Genomic DNA, 17,236 nt, shown 5'->3' on the forward strand with positions numbered 1-17,236 from the left:
AAATTTGAAGTGTTTCAGTTAGTTTTCTTCTGGGAGGGTCTATTCTTTTATTGTCATAAATTATAAGAAGGCCTTCCCCTTTTCTGAAAAAAATCAATCTCATTCCTTCTTTTTTGAAAGCACACAACAATTTATTGCAAAATTAAATGAATTCAATATTTCCAAGGCTTTAAGGATGCAGCCAAAACAATGAGAAAAAGAATAGTTACCCAGTTTTGAAAAATATCTGTTTATTGACTGCCAGTTATATTCATTTTGCTGTCTTGTGTGAAATTATTATAATGGGGAATCATGAAAGAATTGTTAATAAGTCAAGGATAAAACAATACTCAACAATGAACATATAAGTTAGGGATATTTCATTCATTTAAATTTAATTTTTTAAAGATAATAAAATAGATTAAAAATAGATAACAAAAAAGATAATAAAACATGTTTCTGAAGCATAAAATCATTCATTCAGTGCAGTCAGATGTACTAATATATGAACAGAAAATTCATCCCTTTGAAGACCAAAGAGGTTTTACGTTGATAAAACAGATGTGTCATTATATCCTGTATCCCCTTCCCAGAGGTTAATCTTGAAGCTGATGTTCCATTTATCAGCAATAAGTTATATGAGTTTTAAGCAGCTTCATGGGTTTGCAGAGTAAGATGAAAAATTGGTTCTTGGAAGGTAAACAAATCCTCAAGTTAACAGAGCTGTCTATCATCCAAACATGTGTTGCTTGATGGGAAAAGTGCAATTCATCATTGTGCTTGTCAAGTGGAGCTTTTAGTGGAATCCAAATAAGCAAAAGCACTGAGGTAGGAGCCATTAGCATTCCTTCAGAGCATACATTCTGAGGTCAACATTTGGAATCAACTGCTATGATTGTGCTTAGTTGACCTTTTACAATTGTCTGAACAGCAGGAAATATTTTTCCCTCGTGAACCATGTTAAATATGGTGATACTTTCCTCGCCACAAGGGCTTTTCTAAAGGACTACTCTTTCTCTATTTTTTATAGGACTAAACTAAACAAAGGTTATCTGCCAGAGTCAATTGTGCCCAAACATATCCCTTGCAATCACCAGCTTAACCAATATATTCTGTTCATAGGTATATTATGAAGAATAAACATTTATTAGTGTATAAAAGATCTTTACCTTCTGTATACAATTATGCATTTTTCTAATTTGTATAATTGTGCATTATTATGAATCTGAGTAAAATTTTTAACCCCTGAAAATATTCTTACTTGTTAAAATGAAATACTTTGTCAGTAAAAAGAGTAAGTTTGAACATAAAAACCGTTAACATTTACAATGCTGAATCTGTATGAATGAACTTATCTACCAGTCTTCTCCTAAGGCCATTAAGCCTAGATTCATAAAATATGTGTCCCAGTGGAAAAGAACACCAGCCCTGATGAAAGAAGGCGTAGGTTTCAAACACGTGGCCCCAGTGCTTATTAACCCTCTGAACTTAGTCAGATGAGTTGCATTGCCTTCTTAAGCTCTAGTTTTCCAAAATGTAAAATAAAACTAATAAATGTGATCTCTCTTGAGGGTTAATAAGATTAGAAATAATATATGTTAAGTTCCATGATGCACATACACCTCACAAAGGTGCTCAAGAAGGGATTACTGAATAAGAAGGCATTGACTTCACACACACACACACACACACACACACAGGAAGAACATGCCAATAGAATTTGTCTGTAAGATGTTTGAATATATCTGGATTTATTTTCAGTTTTCATACATATACTTGGTATTAGCTCATCATAATCTAAGATAAATAATTTTTCATCTGTCTTTTCCTCTGTAAGTACATATTTCATAACTGAATTGAGAAAGAACACCAACATATTTATTGTCTCCCAGCAGAAGTAATAATATAAATATGTAAATATCAGTGGCTTTTTAAAATTGAGCACTTACTATACTAAGCCCTTTACTTCCTTAAATCATTTATCTCCAGAACACTTTGATGAGAAGTATAAATGTACTTCTACTTGTATATGTTCAGATGGACTGTCATTACCCTCATTTTTATGGTGAGGAAACCAGAGACTTAGAAAAGTGAGGTACTTTGCCTAAAATTATGCAGCTAGGACCAGAAATTGAACACAGGAATTCTGACTTCAGAGCTTATGTTTCTAATCACAGGGATTCCCTGGTAGCTCACTTGGTAAAGAAACTGCCTGCAGTACAGGAGACCCAGGTTTGATTCCTGGTCAGGAAGATCCCCTGGAGAAGGAAATACAACCCACTCCAGTATCCTTGCCTGGAAAATCTTAGGGAAAGAAGAGCCTGGCGGGCTATTGTCCATGGGGTCGCAAGAGTTGGACACGACTTAGCAACTAAACCACCACACAAATTGCCTTGCTCATCAATAGTCTAACTTCTATACCATGAACCCTAGAATGAAGAGAGAGAGAGGAGTGTAAAAACAATTTGCATACAGTCAAGGAGCAAATGGAAAAGACTAGAGAAAGAGAAAAACTTGCCTGGTCAGTCTATAAACCAGTGTTGAGAAAGACAGATTTTGTTTATTTTGTTTTCCTTTTTCCTCTTTTATTATTTTAAGAGCTTTATATATATTAATCTTTAAAGATTTTTCAATCTTTAATTTTTAAATAGTCAATATTATGACTATTTGTAAAATAATATGTTACAGATTCAAAATTGAGTAAAACTGTCTTTTGCAAACTGTGATTTGGTACAACATACTTATGTGAGCATGTGATATAATTCCCTTTCTTTGAAAACATTCCCTTAGAGACTTCATTCCACACCTAATACATTAATCAGATGAGTGAGCTTCTGTCCATAAATACTATTTTTCCCTTCAGTGTCTCTCAATTTAATCAGATACATAACTAAGAGAAATACTGGTAATGTAAATATTTAAAAAATACTATGTTCTATTGCTTACAACCTCTTGACCCATGTCAGGTAAAATTTACTTTACTGACACCAAGTGAAAATGTAAAGTTAAGGCTCCTGTGAGAAATTTAACATTATTTCACTTTGTAAATAAAATCTGAGAAGAGTTTCAGCTTTGCTTATTTACTTTTATGATAAATAATTCCCTGGTAAAATTTTTAAGGAGCTCCTTTTCTATTAACCTACTATTGCTTGATTTCCACATCTTCCAGAGCTGACTAGAAAGCAAGTACAAGATTTGAGTTCTCATAGAACCTTGGACTTAAGCTATTCTGTATATTGTATGTGACATATCAGTTGTGTCAGATTCCTGTTAGCAAAACTAAATCTTTACTCATGGGCTGTATTTTCACATCCAGTTCATTGACAAGTCCACTTGAAAGATGTCAGAGTAAGTGGTAGAACCAAGACAATCTCCTCCTTAAATTCCACTACTCTATGTATTAAAATACATGAAAAGGAAAGAGAAAATTAGTATAAATAAGCCTATCCAATATCCGCTGGATCATTGAAAAAGCAAGAGAGTTCCAGAAAAACATCTATTTCTGCTTTATTGACTATGCCAAAGCCTTTGACTGTGTGGATCACAATAAACTGTGGAAAATTCTGAAAGAGATGGGAATACCAGAGCACTTGACCTGCCTCTTGAGAAACCTATATGCAGGTCAGGAAGCAACAGTTAGAACTGGACATGGAACAACAGACTGGTTCCAAATAGAAAAAGGAGTACGTCAAGGCTGTATATTGTCACCCTGCTTATTTAACTTCTATGCAGAGTACATCATGAGAAACGCTGGGCTGGAAGAAGCAAAAGCTGGAATCAAGATTGCCAGGAGAAATATCAATAACCTCAGATATGCAGATGACACCACCCTTATGGCTGAAAGTGAAGAGGATCTAAAAAGCCTCTTGATGAAAGTGAAAGTGGAGAGTGAAAAAGTTGGCTTAAAGCTCAACATTCAGAAAACGAAGATCATGGCATCAGGTCTCATCACTTCATGGCAAATAGATGGGTAAACAGTGGAAACAGTGTCAGACTTTATTTTTTGGGGCTCCAAAATCACTGCAGATGGTGACTGCAGCCATGAAATTAAAAGATGCTTACTCCTTGGAAGGAAAGTTATGACCAACCTAGATAGCATATTCAAAAGCAGAGACATTACTTTGCCAACAAAGGTCCGTCTAGTCAAGGCTATGGTTTTTCCAGTGGTCATGTATGGATGTGAGAGTTGGACTGTGAAGAAGGCTGAGTGCTGAAGAATTGATGCTTTTGAACTGTGTTGTTGGAGAAGACTCTTGAGACTCTCTTGGACTGCAAGGAGATCCAACCAGTCCATTCTGAAGGAGATCAGCCCTGGGATTTCTTTGGAAGGAATGATGCTAAAGCTGAAACTCCAGTACTTTGGCCACCTCATGTGAAGAGTTGACTCACTGGCAAAGGCTCTGATGCTGGGAGGGATTGGGGGCAGGAGGAGAAGGGGATGACAGACAGTGAGGTGGCTGGATGGCATCACTGGCTCGATGGACGTGAGTCTGAGTGAACTCTGGGAGATGGTGATGGACAGGGAGGCCTGGCGTGCTGTGATTCATGGGGTCACAAAGAGTTGGACACGACTGAGTGACTGAAATGAAGTGAACTGAACTGAAGCCTAGCCCATGCAAGGCTATTCTTAATCCATAAAATAAAGTCTTAGGGCCTAAGGATAACCAAGATGGGATGATAGATATGATCTCAGACAAGTAAAAACATTTTAAGGGAATGTGGAAAGTAGTCTATGATCTAGTAGCTCCTCTGAACCCCCAGCCCTTCTTCAATTTTCCACGTCAGGCTTTTGGCAAAACTTACCTCATACTTCTGAGACAAAATTTAATAAGCATTCCCTCACCCCAGGTTGCTCTTAAACTGAAGACTTAGGTAACCCTGTATTCATCAGCTGTCCAGAAAAATGGTCAGAATGGTCAGTGGAAGGTGCAGCAAGACCAATATTGTATGGTTAAGGTCTTAGAAATAAGCAAATAATCCTACTTTTAATGAGTTTCCTATCCAGATTCCAAAATACAACCTCAGCCCCTGCTGAGGGGTTTTCTAGTACCAAAACTGAGTTTACAAGTTGTTGGGAAGTCATGTTTACGGTGGCACAATATTTTTGGAAATCAATAGGAATATAACAGTTTCAGGATGACAAGGCAAAAAAACAAAAAAAAAACAAAAAACAATAAGGACCAGCATACCATGTAATAAAAATAATAATAACCCAAGAAAAATATTAATAGTAGGAGGTAAAAAAATCTTGGAATTTAGTGCAGAAATTCAAACAGTGAAATGGAAAAAAAGGTTGAGGAAATATCTAGACTGGGATAAATAAATAAGAAATAGAACTAGTAACTGAGTAAATCAAGAGTCAGTAGAAAAGACTGGCCAACAGTTAAATGGATTGCTTGACTTTTGTCTCAAGCCCCTTGGAATGTGTCTTGTGTGCAGCAGAGGCAAAGGAGATAAAATAACATTTCCCAGACTCTCCTTCAGCTTAGGTTCTAGGTGTGGTGTAATTTCAACAAGAAGGTGTACCTGTAAGAAACTTGCACTTGACACTGAATTAAGCAAAGAGAGGAATTAGACTGTAAGGCATCCATCTTGCTGCTGCAGATCTGTTAGAGATGATTGTTACTCTAGATACAGCAGTTCTACTGGCAGCTTCTTAATCCCAAATCACAGATAAGGTATGTAACCCTAGACCCAGCGCTGGGCCAGCCCAATAGCTTCCTGATTCCTTAATTTCCTGATTGTGGCAAATGTTGCCAGTCCCTTGGATAACCAGTTCTGCTGTGCTATCTGAAGCCATTTCTGGAGGCCCTGTCTTTCCAGAGCTTTCGACAATTCTATAAGCACTGACATTCCTTTTCTCCCTAAAATAACTAAAGAGGCGTCTATTTCCTGCAAATGAACTGTGAGCTGATACAGAAAGATAGAATTAAGGGCAAATATAGAAGGTAAAAAAAGGACAAGGGTAAAAGGGCAACTGTTTCTCAGATACAGAAAAGGAAAAAAAAGATGGACACAAATGCTGGTATTTCAAGACAGACAGGATAGACAGTGCAGGAACTTACACTAGATAAATTGTATAGGGTCACCATCTGCCAAGAATAAAGGAGGAAAAACAGAGAGGGATTAAAACTTGAGGACAAGGAAGCAAGTTTCAGAAAAGCCACTCTAGAGTATTTACTAGGAACTTAATATGAGTTTGTGAAGAACTTAGAAGGAATAAAGTGAAATGATTATCAGTATCTACTGTTGTCCACACAAATGTTCTAAAAGAAGAATAGATAATTCCTAAAATTAAGCAAGGCTTTTCTCCATTAAAGCATTGATAAGTATGTGAAGAACTTAATAAGAAATTAAATTACACGAATTGTCTAGTGAAAAGAATTCTTCAACTATATATACAAGTCGGGTCATGAGTGCAAAATACAAGTAGACACTAGGAATCCACACTCAATAATCTGTTCTCAAATTAATAAAGATTAGGAACTTTTCTGCTCTGCCCAGTAAATATATGCGCAGCTACTTGGCAAAAAGTTTTCCTTCTGGATGACTGTCTTTATCCTTAGGGACCAAGTCACCATAAAAGTAAAAAGTATTCCTGGTAGCAACTTTGGAAAAATTCCTGAAGTAAATAACTCTCTTTGACAGGAATGAGGGCCTTAATCCATGGGGGCTGCATACTTAAGAATCTGCATACCAATGTGATTCCCCAGGCAGAAACGATGCCACAGTGTTAGTGCTATGAGCTGTTAGAAAGCAGCCACCATGATGCTAGAAAACCAACAAGTACAAATATGGAATGGTATTCTCTGCCCTTCTTTCCTTCCAAAGAATGTAAACATCCCAGCTCTTTCAGAAAAACACTGATGGACCAGAGCCTTATGTAGGACATGTCCCTGTCTACTCTTTTTGTTGGATTAAATTCTGAAAGATTGCACAAAGGCTTTGAACTATATGCACATTTCTTTTTATAAATATTTACACAGAATTAAAAAAAATTTTTTTTCAAGACCTCATTTAAAAAAAAGCACATGTAAAACCTAAAAGATTAGATAAATAAGTAGTATAATTAGGAAGACTCAGAAATGAATAAAGCTAGAAACTCACTATTTGTGTTTCTCAAGTCTCTGTTTATATTTATTAATTGTACACCCAACTATTAACTAAATGTTTATTATGCTGCAATACCTCATCTATTAAGAACTTAGCTATCTAAAAAACCTGTAAGTATGCTCAACAGTATTTTGAGTGGTTAAAATACAGTAAAAAATACAGTTACCTAAAACTTCTGTACATCACTCTAAGTATCTGGGATTTTTTTTCAGTCTATTTGTTCAATTTTATACAATTCTAATAAGCTTGTTTGGTTTATAGAAAATTAGAAATGGAGAGGCAAACATGAACATTGTTAAAGATGTTACAGTTAATACAACACCAAAGCAAGAAAGTAAAAGCCAACATTTAAAAACACACAAAAATCTTTAAAAAAAAAATACTCAGAATACATTTAATTAAAGTATAAAAAACTTCCACATACTCAGTGAGACTTAGTGCCTCTACTTTGAGTAAAATAATAGGAATTAATAATAATGATCACAAGTCATTTAAAATATTTAAATCTTTGTGGTAGGTTGATTAGATGTAGAAAAACATATGACATCTTTTAGAAAGAATATCATTCCAAACAGATAAAATAGAAGTTTTTCTATTTAAAGGTAGAACTAGGCCTAAGGCATTGCTACATTAATAGAGAACTGGATTAGAATTCATAATCTGAGGTCCTAAATACTTTGCCTGTATTGCTATTTTTACTGAAATTATTTTATTTCAGATATGAGTATGTCCCATGTACCTGAAAAATGTATCTGTTTTTCCATAGCTCTAGATATGCTGATACAGGGGCCCCAGGAATGTTAATCAAGGACTATGCCTTTCAGAGAAGGGCCAATTGGAATGATATCCTCCAAAGTTTTAGTTAACTGGAAGTTCATGTAGTCAATCATTAGTATATAAAAGTATGTGACCTAAGGCAGCAGCTCTCAACCATTTTGGTCTAAAGACTTATTTACACTCTCAAAAATAATTGAGGACCTAAAAAAATATTTTGTCCTTGTGAGTACTATCTATTGGTATTTACTATGTTAGAAATAAAAAGATCTATAATTGATTTGTTAATTTTAAAATTCAGTAATTTTAGAGGGCCCAAAAGTTCATTTTTATGGGAAACCCAAATGAACTTTTTATCAATCCAAAAGTATGTTAATACAAGTGTTTTATGAAAAATAACCATGTTTTCTGACACTAAGATAATTTGATGAACATAGTGATATGTTTTTTGCATTTCTGTTAAATTTCTTTAATGTCTGAGCTTAACAGAAGACAGCTGGATTCTCTCATGTGCTTTTGCATTCATGCTGTCGTGTTACACTGTGTTGACTGAAGTGTATGAAGATGTAGCTTCACACAGATACATAGTTAGAAAGGGGCAGGGTATTTTAATAGCCCTTCACATAACTTTGGATACGCCATGACACTACATCAAACTCAGTAAGTGACAGTTTCTCAAGTTGTGATGTAGAATCTGAAATCATAGCCATGAACTTTTCATACTTCATTATATTAAAATCCCCCAGTCTCTTTTGCACTTTGGATAGATCTTTGAACTGTGCATGATTCTGTTACATTATACACTAGTTATTTAGAAAATATTGGTTCAATGAATTATGCAGATCTTCTAAATGTTGATACATTTAATCACATGCATGTGTGTGTTAGTTGCTCAGTCATTTCCACCTGTTTGCAACCCCATGGATTGTACAATATACAAAATCACATTCCTTAATATCATCAATGACCTCATCAGAGAAGTGTTGAGTATTGTTGTTGTTGTTTAGTCACTAAATCATGTCCCACTCTTTTCGGTATCTTTAAGTACTGGGAAGTTGTCAGATTCATGGTGGCAGGTGCAACTTTCTGATTTTCCCTTGCAAATACACAAATACTGTCAGTTGTTTTTCTTGAAGTGACAAGCTCACTTTGCTCATTTTCTAGAAGATGTCTGCTGAATACCCAAGTCTAAATAATTACAGTTTGTCAGTCAGTCTTTAAAGTAAAAATGATGTTCTGTGAAAAAAAATCACTGATTGAGCCTGCAGTTCAAAAAATTGTGCAAGTACTTCCTCAAAACATTCAAAATGCCATACATGTGTTTTCATTTTGTCACACAAAATATTAAAAGATATGTGCTATAAATTTAATAAAAGGCAAACTTTTTACTGCTTTGTCAAGGACATTCTTATGTGAAACCACCTTCTTGTTTCTTAAGTGAAACGATGACAATGATGAATACAAGGACTCCTAGTACTGCCTCAAATGCTAAGGTATTATCCACTCTTGCTTTTACACCATCAGTGCAAATGTCAACACAGTAAAAACAAAACAAAACAATGTCTTTAGTACCATTATGAAAATCATTTTGACCTCACAGATCCACTGAAAGCATCTAAGAGACCCTAGAAGTCTGCAGACCACACTTTGAGAACTACTCATCAAACGGGAGAAATATCAACAACCTCAATATGCAGATGACACCACTCTAATAACCGAAAGTGAAGAGAAACAAAAGAGCCTCTTGATGAGGATGAAAGAGGGTAGTGAAAAAGCTGGCTTAAAAATCAACACTCAAAAACTTAAGCTTATGGCATCCAGTCTCATTGTTTCATGGCAAATAGAAGACGAAAAATTGGATACAGTGGCAGATTGTATTTTCTTGGGCTCCAAAATCACTGCAGATGATGACTGCAGCCATGAAATTAAAAGACACTTTCTCCTTGGAAAGAAAGCTATGACAAACCTAGGCTGCATATTAAAAAGCAAACACATCCCTTTGCCAACTAAAGTCCATATAGTCAAAGCTATGGTTTTTCCAGTAGTCATTTTCAGATATGACAGTTGGACCCTAAAGAAGGCTGAGCACCAAAGAATTGATGCTTTTGAATTGGTGCTGGAGAAGACTCTTGAGAATCCCTTGGACTGCAAGATCAAGCCAGTCAATCCTAAAGGAAATCAACCCTGAATATTCATTGGAAGCACTGTTGCTGAAGCTCCAATACTTTGGCCACCTGATTCAAAGAGCCAGCTCATTGGAAAAGACCCTGATGCTGGGAAAGATTGATGGCAAAAGGACAAAGGGGTGGCAGAGGATGAGATGGTTATATAGCATCAGCGAGTCAATGGACATGAATCTGAGCACACTTCAGGAGACAGTGAAGGACAGGGGAGCCTGGCATGCTACAGTTCATGGAGTCGTAAAGAGTCAGACATGACTTAGTGACTGAGCAACAACAACCATAACATCTAAAGGGACCAGGATACATAACATGCATCCTTAGCCTCTTGGGTGTCTGAGTTTGAGAAAAGGAAATTCCATCAAACACAATGCAGGGACAAACCAGAGTAAGGTCCAGCCTAGGGAAGAAAGTCTGACAGAAGCCAAGAAGGGATACATTTTAAGAGAATGTGCTAAGAGCTCATGCTACAGCCATGAATTCAAATAAAAGATCACTCTGGGGATCTGGAGAAATGCAGAAACAAGCAGTTTCAACCCAGATTGTCTTAGAGAGGAGAACTGGGCTGGGGTGTCAAGGGGTTTTGAAAATAACTTCTTTTCAGTTTCCAAACTACTGGCTAGTCAAAATTCATTGAGAGCTGTAACTGCAGTTCAAAGATCTTTGATTCTTTTATAGACCAATGCATGTCTTATACATATAGGCATGCAATAAATATGCGCTAAATATATGTCAATATGGCTTCCCTGGTGGCTCAGTGGTAGAGAATCTGCCTGCCAATGCAGGAGACATGGGTTCAATCCCTGGGTCAGTAAGATCCCCTGGAGAAGGAAATGGCAACCCATTCCAGTATTCTTGCCTGGGAAATCCCATGAACAGAGGAGCCTGGGGGGCTACAGTCCCTGGGGTTAAAAACAGTTGGACATGACCTAGCGACCAAATAACAACAACAAAATGAATAAATTTAATTTTATCCAAAAGTCTATTTCAACTTCCTTTAGCAATGGGCCAATAGTTGCTCCCAAGCCTACTAATTTCTATATATTCTTTCTTTGTCATCTCTTTTAGGTTTGAAATTACTCCAAAAGTAACACGTGGATGAATGGGAAATTCCCAGTGTATCTGTGGAAAAAACTGGTTCTATTGGATACTGGACATCAGAGATAACTGAGTTTTCCCCAGCAAAGGGGATGGCCACAACAGCAACTCTGCAGCAGCTCCTGCCAGTCACTCCATTTTGCCATCATTCCCTTGGCCCCATGAGAGGTAAGGTCACAAGGCAACCAGTAAAACATACAACTTCACCAAATGCGGGTCTGGTTGTAATTTATGGAGATAAGCACATGAGCAGAAGCAGCGTGAGGCACTGGAGCTGAGACACTACCACAGGTGCTGTTGCAGCTTCCTATGCTCTCCATCTGCCTTGGCAGCTCCACATGAGCGTAGCTGGGCTGTGGGAGTGATTTCCAAATCCTGTACTTCAAGAAGAGAAATCAGGTCATGCCAAGTGCCCTCTGTGTCCATATAAGACACACATCCATCTTCCATTGATGCATTTTAAAATTAGTCATGCTCCTTGCTGGGATTGACTAATACTTCTCCTATTTATTTCTGATTGACAAGAGACTGCAAGATTGTCATCATCTGGCCAAAAATGTCTTAGTCAGTCAGAGCCAGCCAGAGGGAGGCTTGCAGAGGTAGGCAGGAGCCCTCAGCTACGCCCTCTTCACTTAGCTGGAGGTCATTGTAGAATTTACAAAGGAAATGGAGTTGGAACTTGAGGCTTTGCTTCCATTACCTCATTTAATTAATTGGTTTGGTGATTGTCCTACATAGTCAGTGCTTGTCTCTCATGGACAGAGTTCTGAGGTCTGAAGTGCCCTCAAAAGCTTTATATTCTAAGATAAACAAGAAAGTAGGTAATTATAACCAAGTATGACAACTCCTATGATTAAACTTAACACAATATGCAGTGGAAACATGCAGCAGGGATATACAGCCAAGGATTATTGGAGGGGGTAAGGTTTTCTAAAGGACACAAATGTGAGCCTCATGAGGAAAGGCCAAGGCGAGTCAGAAACACAAAGATCTAAGATCTAAGAACCTGACATGCAGTGAATGCTTAGTCAGTGCTTGCTGGATGAATTATCTTCTCACAACACAATGCTGTCTCCCATTAACACTACAGTGTCTTGTAGAATGGGCTTCCCCCATGGCTTAGTGGTAAAGAATCCGCCTGCCAATGAAGGAGAGTTGGGTTCGATCCCTGGGTCAGGAAGATACCCTAAAGAAGGAAATGGGAACTCACTCCAGTATTCTTGCCTAAGAAATCCCACGGACAGAGGAGCCTGGTGGGCTACGATCCACCAGTTCAGTTCAGTTCAGTCACTCGGACAAGTCCGATTTTTTGTGACCCCCTGGACTGCAGCACGCCAGGCTACCCTGTCCATCACCAACTCCCAGAGTTTACTCAAACTCATGTCTGTTGAGTCAGTGATGCCATCCAACCATCTCATCCTCTGTCGTCCCTTTCTCCTCCTGCCTTCAATCTTTCCAAGCATCAGGGCCTTTTCATATGAGTCAGCTCTTCAGATCAGTTGGCCAAAGTATTGGAGTTTCAGCTTCAGCATCAGTCCTTCCAGTGAATATTCAGGACTGATTTACCTTTAGGATGGACTGGTTGGATCTCCTTGCAGTCCAAGGGACTCTCAAGAGTCTTGTCCAACAACACAGTTCAAAAGCATCCATTCTTCAGTGCTAAGCTTTCTATGTAGTCCAACTCTCACATCCATACATGACTATAGGAAAAACCATAGCTTTGACTAGATGGACCATGTTGGCAAAGTAGTGTCTCAGCTTTTTAATAAGCTGTCTAGGTTCGTCATAACTTTTCTTCCAAGGAGCAAGTATCTTTTAATTTCATGTTACCATCTGGAGTGATCTTGGAGTCCAGAAAAATAAAGTCACCCACTGTTTCCCCATCTATTTGCCATGAAATGACGGGACTGCATCCATGATCTTAGTTTTCAGAATGAGCTTTAAGCTAACTTTTTCACTCTCCTCTTTCACTTTCTTCAAGAGGCTCTTTACTTCTTTACTTTCTCCCATAAGGGTGGGGTCATCTGCATATCTGAGGTTATTGATATTTCTCCCAGCAGTATTGATTCCAGCTTGTGCTATATCTACTCCAGCAGTATTCATCATGTACTCTGCATATAAGTTAAATAAGCAGGGTGACAATATACAGCCTTGATGTACTCCTTTCCCAATTTGGAACCAGTCTGTTGTTCCATGACCAGTTCTAACTGTTACTTCTTGACCTTCATACAGATTCTCAGAAGGCAGGTCAGGTGATCTGGTGTTCCCATCTCTTGAAGAATTTTCCACAGTTTGTTGTGATCCACACAGTCAAAGGCTTTGGCATAGTCAATAAAGCAGAAATAGATGTGTTTCTGGAACTCTCTTGCTTTTTTGATGATCCATCAGATGTTACAAATTGATCTCTGGTTCCCCTCCCTTTTCTAAATCCACCTTGAACATCTGGAAGTTCATGGTTCACATACTGTTGTAGACTGGCTTGGAGGATTTTGAGCATTATTTTGCTAGTGTGTGAGATGAATGCAATTGTGCAGCAGTTTGAACATTCCTTGGCATTGCCTTTCTTTGGGATTGGAATGGAAACTGACCTTTTCCAGTCCTGTGGCCACTGCTGAGTTTTCCAAATATGCTGGCATATTGAGTGCAGCACTTTCACAGCATCATCTTTTAGCATTTGAAATAGCTCAACTGGAATTCCACACTGGAATTCCACTGGAATTCACCTCCACTAGCTTTGTTTGTAGTGATGCTTCCTAAGGCCCACTTGACTTCACATTCCAGGATGTCTGGCTCTAGGTGAGTGATCACACCACTGTGATTATCTGGGTCATAAAGATCTTTTTTTGTATAGTTCTTCTGTGTATTGTTGCCACCTCTTCTTAATATCTTCTGCTTCTGTTAGGTCCATACTATTTCTGTCCTTTATTGAGCCCATCTTTGCATGAAATGTACCCTTGGTATCTCTAATTTTCTTGAAGACATCTCTAGTCTTTCCCATTCTATTATTTTCCTCTAATTCTTTGCATTGATCACTGAGGAAGGCTTTCTTATCTTTCCTTGCTATTCTTTGGAACTCTGCATTCAAATGGGTATATCTTTCCTTTTCTCCTTTGTCTTTTGTTTCTCGTCTTTTCACAGCTATTTGTAAGGCCTCCTCAGACAGCCATTTTGCCTTTTTGCATTTCTTTTTCTTGGTAATGGTTTTGATCCCTGCCTACTGTACTATGTCCAAACCTCTGTCCATACTTTTCAGGCACTCTATCAGGTCTAATCCCTTGAATCTATATCTCACTTCCACTGTATAATCATTAGGGATACGATTTAGGTCGTACCTGAATGATCTAGTGGTTTTCCCTACTTTCTTCAATTTATGTCTGAAATTGGCAATATGGAGTTCATGATCTGAGCCACAGTCAGCTCCCAGTCTTGTTTTTGCTGACTGTATAGAGCTTTTCCATCTTTGGCTGCAAAGAATATCATCAATCTGATTTTGGTATTGACCATCTGGTTATGTCCATGTGTAGAGTCTTCTCTTGTGTTGTTGGAAGAGGGTGTTTGTTATGACCAGTGCATTCTCTTGTCAAAACTCTATTAGTCTTTGCCCTGCTTCGTTCTGTACTCCAAGGCCAAATTTGCCTGCTACTTCAGGTATTTCTTGACTTCCTACTTTTGCATTCCAGTCCCCTATAATGAAAAGGACATCTTTTTTGGGTGTTAGTTCTAGAAGGTCTTATAGGTCTTCATAGAACCATTCAACTTAAGCTTCTTCAGCATTACTGGTCAGGGCATAGACTTGGATTACTGTGATACTGAATGGTTTGCCTTGGAATTGAACAGAAATCATTCTATTGTGTTTGAGATTGTATCCAAGTACTGCATTTCAGACTCTTTTGTTGCCTATGAGGGCTACTCCATTTCTTCTAAGGGATTCTTGCCCACAGTAGTAGATATAATGGTCATCTGAGTTAAATTCACCCATTCCAGTCCATTTTAGTTCACTGATTCCTAAAATGTCAATGTTCACTCTTACCATCTCCTGTTTGACCACTTCCAATTTGCCCTGATTTGTGGGCCTAACATTCCAGGTTCCTATACAATATTGCTCTTTACTGCATCGGACTTTACTTCCATCACTAGTCACATCCACAACTGGGTGTTGCTGCCTTGGCTCCCACTCTTCATTCTTTCTGGAGTTATTTCTCCACTGATCTCCAGTAGCATATTTGGTACCTACCAACCTGGGAAGTTCATATTTCATGGGTTTACAAAATAGTCGGACCTGACTTAGGGACTAAACAATACTCATTTATTAACATAAGGGCTTCTCAGGTGGTGCTAGTGGTAAAAAATCTGCCTGCCAATGCAGGAGATACTATAGATACAGGTTCAATCCCTGAGTCATGAAGTTTCCCTGGAGGAGGAAATGGCAACCCACTCCAGTATGCTTGTCTGGAAAACTCCATGGACAGAGGAGCCTGGCGGGCTACAGTCCATGTGGTCGCAGAGTTGGACATGATGTAGCTACTAAATAGCAACAGCAGCATCTTGTAGAATACTTCAAAACAAATACCTGTTAGCTCACCTACAAAATGTCTAGAAAAATCCCATCTTTGCTATTCAAAGTGAGATTCACAGACAAGCAACATTGGAGCCACCTGGGGACTTGTTAGAACCACAGAATTCTATCCCCCAACCCAGATGAACCAACATCTGCATTTTAAGATCCCCCAGTGATTCATATACATACACATTAGGATTCAAGACTGTCCTGTACTAAAGGCTTGTCAACCAGTGATGGCCCTCTAGGACAGGGGTTTATAACCTTCAGGAACTTCAGACTTTGGAGAGGAATTTTGAAATGCAAAAATCCAGTTTTTATTCCCCTCTCTTCCACAAAAACCAAATCTTAGCACCTAGGATCTATGTATGTGCATTTTTAACAAACTTCTCAGGGAATTTTGAAGCCTGTTATTTGATACCTATTATTATTTTCTATACAATACTTTAAGGAAATATGTTGGGGGCCAATCAGTTCTGTGTGTGTGTGTGTGAGGCTGAGTGACTTAAAGACAGATCTTTATTAAGTGACTTCTTCCAAGAGATTGTGGTAACTCTTTTGAGCTTCAAAATAACCATACTTTTCAAGGAGACTGTGAAAATGAGTTTATGATCTTTATTTTCAGGTTTTTTAGCATGTCCTTTTAACTATAAATCAAATCCCTTATGATTATACAGTGGAATTGAGAAATAGATTTAAGGGACTAGATCTGATAGACAGAGGACCTGATGAACTATGAACAAAGGTTCATGACATTGTACAGCTGACAGGGATCAAGACCATCCCCAAGAAAAGGAAATGCAAAAAAGCAAAATGGCTGTCTGAGGAGGCCTTACAAATAGCTGTGAAAAGAAGAGAAGCAAAAAGCAAAGGAGAAAAGGAAAGACATACCCATTTGAATGCAGAGTTCCAAAGAATAGCAAGGAGAGATAAGAAAGCCTTCCTCAGTGATCAACGCAAAGAATTAGAGGAAAACAGTAGAGTGGGAAAGACTAGAGATCTCTTCAAGAAAATTAGAGATACCAAGGGTACATTTCCTACAGAGATGGGCTCAATAAAGGACAGAAATGGTATGGACCTAACAGAACCAGAAGATATTAAGAAGAGGTGGCAACAATACACAGAACTGTACAAAAAACCCAGAACTGTACTTCACAACCCAGACAATCACAATGTTGTGATCACTCACTTAGAGCCAGACATCCTGGAATGTGAAGTCAAGTGGGCCCTAAGAAGCATCACTACAAACAAAGCTAGTAGAGGTGATGGAATTCCAGTTGAGCTATTTCAAATCCTAAAAGATGATGCTGTGAAAGTGTTACACTCATTGTGCCAGCACATTTGGAAAACTCAGCAGTGGCCACAGGACTGGAAAAGGTCAGTTTCCATTCCAATCCCAAAGAAAGGCAATGCCAAGGAATGTTGAAACTACCACACAATTGCACTCATCTCACACACTAGCAAAGTAATGCTCAAAATTCTCCAAGCCAGGCTTCAACAGTATGTGAACCATGAACTTCCAGATGTTCAAGGT

At 38.1% G+C, this 17,236-nt stretch overlaps 2 protein-coding genes and 1 long non-coding RNA gene across 11 annotated transcripts in view; 1 reads left to right on the forward strand and 2 right to left on the reverse strand.

Moving 5' to 3' along the window:
• LOC133249993 (uncharacterized) overlaps nt 1–17,236 on the forward strand; it is a 350,474-nt gene that overhangs the window by 202,298 nt on the left and 130,940 nt on the right. For all 8 annotated transcript variants that reach the window (XR_009737194.1, XR_009737201.1, XR_009737199.1 and 5 more), the window contains exon 4: nt 11,115–11,312. This is a non-coding gene — a long non-coding RNA (uncharacterized LOC133249993). The remainder of the gene's footprint in view (nt 1–11,114; nt 11,313–17,236) is intronic.
• The window catches only part of MYOZ2 (myozenin 2), a 385,146-nt gene that overhangs the window by 178,222 nt on the left and 189,688 nt on the right, over nt 1–17,236 (reverse strand). The window lies entirely within an intron of this gene.
• SYNPO2 (synaptopodin 2) overlaps nt 1–17,236 on the reverse strand; it is a 204,923-nt gene that overhangs the window by 45,463 nt on the left and 142,224 nt on the right. The gene's annotated exons all lie outside the window — the stretch shown is intronic.

This window comes from Bos javanicus, chromosome 6 (genome assembly GCF_032452875.1).
Source record: "Bos javanicus breed banteng chromosome 6, ARS-OSU_banteng_1.0, whole genome shotgun sequence".
NCBI classification, from domain to species: Eukaryota; Metazoa; Chordata; class Mammalia; order Artiodactyla; family Bovidae; genus Bos; species Bos javanicus.